The following is an 8768-nucleotide window of genomic DNA, read 5'->3' as shown; positions in this document are numbered from 1 at the left end:
ACAAATAAAATTAAGATTCGTCGTGCTTTAAATTGTTAACTAGCATAATAGCCCGTGCGAGGCACGGGACGCTAGTTCGAAATGTTGTGTCATGTAATTGTCGAATTGTTGTTTAACCAAATATATTTTGTAAGGTTTGTTAGGGAGTTGTGTGAAGAGTCCGTAACTATTATTTCTTCTTGTCATCTTAAAATCCTGCACTTGATTGTGTATACAATAAGTATGCGAACATGTTAAGCAGATATGTTCGCGTTAGTAGGGAGGCCAAACAAATAAGTTTACACTGACAACAATGGGCTATGCGATTCCAATTTACAATTTTTCAGACAATATTTTTTATAAATTATATTTATCTTAAGTTACTGCGATGATTAAATACAACCTAAGAGCTTCAGTGTGCTGAAATATTTAGTCATTGAGTGTCCGGAAGCAGACACATACAGAGCAGTCAGAAGGCAGCATAAGTTGAGGTGTCTTTTGTAAAAGTAAGTTGTACTTCAGAACTCGGGCGATGCAAACACATATGAAGGACCTTATTTATGTTCATGTCTTGAATCGCCTGCCTGCACCATTCCATTGACAAAGTATATATATATCAGAGACTGTGCAAGTCTGCAAGATAAGTATAAGTTGTCCAGTAAAGTACCTGACTCCATGTATCAACACCACAGCCATCCCTTCGGTCTTCCATGCCTGTTTAACTAATGAAGGATATACCTGCGATAGAGATCATGAAAGGCATATAACAACTGTATATAACTAACCTCATGAGACAGAGTTCAAATATATTGTTGGCAACTGAGTTTAATAGTCATATTAAAATTGATAATCAAAGGGAGGTCAGTCAAAAGTGCGCTGCAATAAACCAAAGTTATCGGCACACTACCCAGGAAGAGCAGTAATACGCCAGACTCAATCATTTCATGTCTAATATGAGACAGGTAGCGAGTATGACCTCCGCAATCTGAAGAGGTCACCGAATCGCATTATAAAATTAAGTGGCTTATCTAATGTACCTCCGCGTGTGTCCCTCTTAGCTCGCGAAGGGAAGGAGGCTCATCCATCCTTATATTATCTAACACTAAAATATGTTACAATCACAGATATCATATCTTCTGTTGAACATCAATGTGGAGATTATATATACTCCAAAAGCACAATGATTTGGACCTAAAAATACCTGGCGAACCAAACTATAGGTTTGTCTGTGTGCAATTTATTCTAACATTTAAAATCTTTATCCCCAAGTCTTTTGGAATTTTGGTTCTGCCAGTAATTCTATCTGTGCATGTCACCGGTCCGTGTTCTAATCTCTCTCTTATATAATTTAACACCCACCCCATGAACCCAGTTTAAAGAAATTGACACAGGATCCATAAACAATACAAGCTGAAGCCCCCGAATATAGTAGAAAGTTACAAACAGGAATTCAAGGGAAGAACTATGAGCAAGGTAGTCTTAAGTTCTGCCTGACCTTATAAGATAAACCCAAATTATTTATTGTCAATACTGGCTATCCAAAAAAGTTAATACATTTAATAGTTAGGTATTTTGGTTTGGGGCATTCTGAGAATCGTGTGGCTGCATTACGTGGATCCTCCCATCCTCCTAACACTCAAGCCCATTTTTAAGATACAGTAGTGAAAATGAAATTTAGTCGGAAGAAGAGATTCCTAAAAACTATAGAATGCTACAACCTACAATGTCAACATTTTGGATCTACGATGAATGCTATTGGAACACAAGTATCAGTCAACTTGCTGTTATTATGTCAACAATCTGAAAGGAATATATGAAATCCAGTGTAATAGCAGGTTGGTCCATAAATAGTGTAAAATTCCGTTCCTCACATAAACAGGTCACATAATGTTGCTACAACATAACAGTTTTGACAGAGGTGCTACTTTCTTCAGAGCATATTTTGTATGTCATTCATTAAACATCTAACACTCTTATTCATCAATAATATATTTTCACCAGCTTGAGCATAGGTATGCCTCTTGCAGGCTAAATTATGGCAGAAACTATAACCAGTAGCAACAGAAATGAAATAAGAGTTGATCTGAAAAAATTCCAACTGCACCATATCTAGCGGGATATAATAACTTACACTGAATATACGAAAACATATATTATAGAATTAGTAAGAAGCTGAACACCTGTTAGCTTAGGACAGAAACTTACATATGAATACCTATATCACGTAGACTTACACATTGATTAAAATAATAGTGAGAATTAAAAAATAAAAAGAAAAGAAGATGAATTACAGCTATAAAGTTTAAGGTAATTAAGGTTAATCTCATTTGGAAGCGCAATGATTCGCATGAAATCAGAATAATGTTGGCCGATTATCATGTCATCTCTTGCCTTTATTAAATTACTCACTAATTACTATATTAAGTGTGTAACCAAACCACACAGAATGACGAGCAAGGCAGCAGTAGCACTTGTGCTATAAATCACTCAAAAATATTATAAACACATTCCAAGCCGGGAACAATTTCAAGGAGAGGAGCGGCAAGTTATCATTGTGTTGTATCTATTGTCCGCTATATTATAAAGCACCAGGACTTTGACATAACCCACCGCCAAGGATTTTTGAGCAATCCTCGGAGGTTCAATGTCGCAATCACCAGTGCAAGATCGTTGCTGATAGTTATCGGGAATCCTCACATTGTTTGTAAGGTAAAAATGTTTAAGTTATTTAGGGGTTACTTTTTTCTTGAGTTTTACCAGTCACTGATGAATTTCGGGTTCAGGGATATAAATAGTATCAGAATTTTTTTTTGGTTCAAATCATTATGTAACTGTAGGTCTGAGGAAGATAAGACTGCTATTTTGCTAAATAGAGGATCTACCGTTGTCCCTGACAACTGACAATAGGGTGCCTTTTCAATTTAAACTGAAAATTGTAGGGGTAAAAATTAGCTGCCTGTGGCAAAAATGAATATATACCAATAACTGTGGCGGTTTGATTTAGTTTTGAATCCTAAATAGGTCTTTCTGCGTCGAAATTTTGTTAGATTAGATTAAAGAGCTATAATATTTTGACAATCTATTAGCACTGTCCAGCGCTGTTAGTAAGGCGAAGGTTTTAGTGTGTCAAAGAAAGCTGTGGCACTTTACCAGTTCAGTTTTATAGTTGCTGATTGAAGTACTAACCTTTAGGCTGGAGTGTTATTATTAATTGGCACCCAGAGAAGCAACAAGGTTGCAAGAAGCTAGACTTACCCTGTCCAGGCATAACCTCCCCATTTATGCCGCTTATGTAAATACCAGCATACAGACATGCTATGTAATGAGCATTAACTATGTCACGTCCAAAGGCTTTATCAGCACCAACACCACAGTAGTAAGGGCCCTGATGTAATCACATAATTAAACTAAGAATTAGTAAAATCTACTTAAAGATAGATATTTTTCATTTGTTTAATTTAAGTGCAGCATACAAGGATCATGACCATTTAACGACCGTGACAATTTATTGATAGAAGCATAAAAGATATTGAACCTAAAGATATATATAAGCTAACTTGCGGTCCTGGACATCCTTCAGTGGGCCACCCAATAGGCTAGTTGACCTCTTTCTTCAATAGGGTTATAGGGTGTATTCTTGCTCAATACCGAACCTATTACAAAAATAACATTTTTAGAACAAATACAAGTCCTGGAAAATAAGAATTTAAGTTTGACTGTTCAAGATAAATATGGAAAGACTGAGAATTTAAAAGCACAGACAGAAACTTCAGCTGCAAATCAGGGTAGCTGAAAATCTTAGCCGCATTACATCTCTTGTTTGTAAGAATTGGCTCATCAGCTAGTGTGTAGGTATCACACATGACCTGTATCATAGACTCATAGGAAATGGACCGATAATTATTGGCTTCACCAGTTCATCCTCACACTACAACTCCAAACCAGGTTGTTTGTTTTTCATTGTAATATTTTTTGTGCAAGTTAACATTAAAATGGTTTAGAAAAAAGAAAGTGAACATAACCTACCAATATGTGCTTACCCCTACTGAATGGATCCTAAAATATTGCTTGAGGACTTATAAATTAACACAAACAAAAAAGAAATTACCTACATTTCAAAACAAAAATCCAATCTGAAACAAACACAAGAGCACAGTAAGTGACCAGAACCTACTTTATGACCACTTCACTATCATCCCCTGGTGTCTTGCCCAGCACTTGATCCATCAAAATTCCATTTTGGGAGCTTGGTGGGAGCTAGAGGATTACTCTAGCTTAGCCCCTGAGGCCACCAACAGCATCAATCCTGTTCAGAAGGACCATAACAACCCTGTAAAAGGTTACACATATGTGTAAGATAGACATCAATTCTCTTGGAACTCATAGAGAACCTATCTAACACATGGAAAGGTGTTTACAAATTAGGGGCTTTGCAAGTTAAAATTTATTGGGTATTCATTATAAGCAACTGGTGAGGCCTAGTTCTATTATTCTTTCCTTCTATTTAATCACTTAACATATCTATTTATCTAATATACTCAGTAGTTACCACAAAACTAAATTCAAATCCTTAACATGCTTGTACATACACCCATCTACAAATAATATATCACAAAAGATAGACAAAATACAATACACGATGCACCAAACAGATAGAGTAGATATACCTACAGATAGCCCGCCACCCGGTAGAGGAAGAGTATCCGGACCTGCTTCGGAACCTGTTCCTGCAGAAGTGTAAGAAAGAAATTTTAAGTACAATGCAACTAAATTACAGCCATGAGACCTCAAATCGTAAAAAATGGTGGACTTAAAGACAACAGTAGAGAAGGGTAAGCCAAGTACTGAGAATGTGACTTATGAGCTTAGTATGTTAAACCTGACTTCTTATCGTTATGTCTAAACTAGACCTGGCAAAATGGATTTAAAACTACAAAACCAGACCAAACCAAGCCACATTTTCAAATGTAGTTCATTAAAATATCACACTTTCTAAATGGTTTTGGTTTGGATTTGAATCACTTTTTTTCCTTTAAATATGGACTGAAACATGTGATAACCATTTTTGTAACCAGATTTCTGCCTCTCTATCTCATTATACCACACAGACTACCACGCTCCTGACTTCGCCGTCGTGTCTTCACTATCAATCATATATGTAATTTAAAATAGAATAATACAAAAAAATAATAAAATACGAAGATAACCTATAAGCTAAATCAAATGGTGGCCCACTTTATTTTACTCTATTATACACGAGTTTTTGTTTGCCTTTAATTGTCACTTTTTGCTTTTCAATATTCAAGCTTCATATAAATTTAGTTTCTTAATAAAATTTAATATGAGCTACAGATCCTTAACCTTCTAAAGCTGTAAGATTTTAATATATTATAAATTTTTAATAATATTATAAATTATTTATGAGTTAAAAAATATTTATCGTTAGGCATTTGATACAAATAAAACTCTAATTAGAAAGGTGAGCACATATATTTTTAAAATTTTAACACAAATATGGATAATCCATATTTCCATCCACATCCATATAAAACCAAACCAAGTTAGATCCATATTTTATATAATATGGTTAATATTTGGTTTTGGATCGAAAACCAAACCAAATCCATATTAATGAACCAAAACCAAACCAAATCCATATTACGCCAGGTCTAGTCTAAACAATGGTTTGTCTTTCTCCTCCTGACCAATTTAGTTTATTTCATATTCTATAATAGCCTTTGTTATGAATAAAATTTAATATTTATTATTTTGATATCTATAATTAATTTTTTTTTCAAGAGAATCAATTCTATTAAAAAAATATTGGATAAATATTTGAGGATCATAAGGTAATTCTTTTTTACATGTGATATACATAACTTAAGAGAAAATATACATGATTATCAAAAAAATTGGGGAACAGTCATCATCAATGTCCCCTGTGCCTTCGTAATCTCCAATACAACAAAAACGGGTAAATTTGACCGCGGCCAAACACCACAAATATGACACTCTCAAAGCCAAACTAAAATCGATGATCACTCGCATCAAACACCACAAATATCTTGACATAAATTAAGGCAGAACACAAGAAATATCTATGACCGAATTCATTAAACTGCAGCGATGCAAGAGTGTGTGCAATATTGGGTCTGACTCCTTAATTTGCCAAGATATGCACAATCAACATGGTTGATTAAAACCATTTGCAGATTGACGACCTCTATAATGATACCAGCGGAAGACACTTTCAAAAGCAAACCAAACCCGATCATCAATCGCATCAAACACCCAAAATATCTTGACAATAACTTAAGGCTGAAGGCCAAAAACACATATGACCAAATTCAATAAACTGCAGGAGCACAAGTGTATATAACCCTGGTTCAACCCACAAATCAAGAAAAGGTATAAGCTTACGAACCTTCACAATCGGCCAGATATATATACATATATATATATATATCGGATCACAATGCAAGGGCTTCAAATCAAGGACTGTGTAGATCACTGGCAGATAGCAGGTGCTTCCAATCCAGGACTATACAGACCAATCACAGAGATGAGCAACACAGATATTGTCCCACCGGAGGAAAAGAGCAGACATCGTGTCTGGGCAGGGCTCAAACCACGTCCGGAACAATTCTGTGCAGCGTCGAACTGTGGCTTGGAAAGGCTGTCAGTCTGCCACATTTGGTTAGGAGGAGATATCAGATTTGGGCATGGGATTTTGGCTGGGGCTTAGTAGATATCAGTTTTGAGCAGGTTTGGAACTTAGGCTCGGATAGGCTTGGATCCTGTGTACTTGCTTAGGAATCAGGTAATTTATTTGCTCAGGAGGGAGGTTTGACAAGTACCTGTTCTGCTATAATATAGATAAGTAGATTACGTGTAGAAATTTATTTTCATTTTTTCAACATGAATTATAGTCCAATTTTGCAATTTTATATATTAGTATTGGTATTACATCAAGATTTTTATAATACGAAATTTATTTTATCCTACAAATATTAATTTATAATCATTAATATACTTTTTATACACAGCCACAAAATTATTATATTCTACAAATATTAATATTAAATTATTAATATAATTGTTATAGGCCGTCGCAACGCGCGACTTCTCAACTAGTCAATATACTTATATAAAGGAGAAGCGAGGGGCGTGTAGATGGCGCCTCTCATATCGCTCCGTTCTATTTTTCTAATTTTCTGGAATTTTTGGATGAAAAATATCAAAAATTAGAATTACCTTTTTTGGTTTCGGATATATTAGAAGCAAGTTTCAGATTCTGATTTTGTTTTAGATTATTTATGGAATATAGTAGCTTGAAAGTTTTAATCTGATTTTGTTTCAGATTATTTAATTATGGGAAAGAGTAGCACACAAGTCTCTCTGCAACTATAAATACCCATATAGGTTGTAGGGTTTTGGATCATCTAAACACAACCTCCTCTGAAGGAGAAGCGAGGGGCGTGTAGATAACGCCTCTCACATCGCTTCGTTCTATCTTTCCAATTTTCTGGAATTTTTGTATGCAAAATATCAAAAATTAGAACTATCTTTTTTAGTTTCGGATATATTAGAAGCATTGTCCTAAAAGTCGGCGATTAATCGGGATTAATAGCCGATTAATCGCTGTTCGGTCGGCCACCGCCTTGATTAAGCGTTAATCGGTAAAAAAAATCGTTTTTTCTGAAAATCGGGATTAATCGGTCAAAAGTCGTGATTAATCGGAAAAAGTCGGTCAAAAATCGGTGAATTTAAAAAAATTAAAAGTAAAAAGTAAAAAAAATTCAAAATTTTAAATTTAATTTTAAATAAAACAAAAGGTATGGAAATGACAAAACACAAAAATTAAAGTTGTTTTTATTACCTTTCACTCTTCCAATATTAACTCCTAAAGCCTAATTACATAAATTTGAAATATCTTCCTTCGCTGGTTCAATCAAATTCAATTTTATATATGAGATGACTGGACTTGTATATGTATATAAAGGCATATTTTGTGTTATAAAAAGTCATTAATCTTTTGATTTTATATGACTATAAATTTATACTATATATAATTATATTAATATATATATATATATAATTTAAAAAATAATATTAAATTGATTACGATTAATGATCCGAGTAATCACTTCGATTAATCTCCGATTATCCGATTAATCGCTGGACGGTGCCTTTACCGACTAAGTCCGATTCCCGCTTTTTACAACACTGATTAGAAGCAAATTTCAGATTCTAATTTTGTTTCGGTTCAAGCACCTTTTAAGTGAAGGCTGTTATACAGTATTAAAAAAAATAAAGGTTGTTGCAAGCAAAGGTAGTTATAAAGCGCTATGTGGGAGTCGACAAATCTAAACACGGGAGAAGAATATAACCTTGACATGATATTGATGGATGATATCAATAAATTAACTATTGGTTATTCTTTTATAATATTTGTTTGTTTATTGGGTATGTTTGTTGTTAATTTTTATATGATTTACACAGAAAAATATTATTCATGCATTATCTGTTTAATCCGTTCAAGCAACTTTTAAGTGAAGATTGTTTATACAGTATTAAAAAATAAAGATTATTACAAGTATGTAGACCGCTATCTCACGGATTTAAGTTACATGTTTTTGTGCACAATCAATCCAAAAAATTGGAGGAAGGTGACAATGTAAAAACATGATTACTTTAAAAAGACACAAATAAAATTAAGATTCATCGTGTTTTAAATTGTTAATTATATGTAGGTTTTTATTTTCATTTTTTCACCATGAATTATAGTC

The 8768-nt window shown here is 34.0% G+C and overlaps 1 long non-coding RNA gene across 4 annotated transcripts; it reads right to left on the bottom strand.

Annotated features, from left to right (window-relative positions):
* Positions 1–263: 263 nt before the first annotated feature.
* On the bottom strand, positions 264–6735 carry LOC108210540 (uncharacterized). 4 transcript variants are annotated; one of them, XR_001804871.2, is made up of 7 exons: positions 6404–6735; positions 4647–4706; positions 4092–4309; positions 3515–3632; positions 3235–3364; positions 647–717; positions 264–563 (listed from the first exon to the last, which is right to left on the bottom strand). It is a non-coding gene; the product is annotated as an uncharacterized LOC108210540 (long non-coding RNA). The 4 variants fall into 4 exon arrangements; XR_010289801.1 differs by having other exon boundaries at positions 4154–4309; positions 4651–4706; positions 6404–6726; XR_001804872.2 differs by having other exon boundaries at positions 4154–4285; positions 6404–6725.
* Positions 6736–8768: the final 2033 nt, after the last annotated feature.

This window comes from Daucus carota, chromosome 3 (genome assembly GCF_001625215.2).
Source record: "Daucus carota subsp. sativus chromosome 3, DH1 v3.0, whole genome shotgun sequence".
Taxonomy (NCBI): Eukaryota; Viridiplantae; Streptophyta; class Magnoliopsida; order Apiales; family Apiaceae; genus Daucus; species Daucus carota.
The sequence above is the reverse complement of the archived record's forward strand: the minus strand, read 5'-3'. Positions and strand labels throughout refer to the sequence as shown.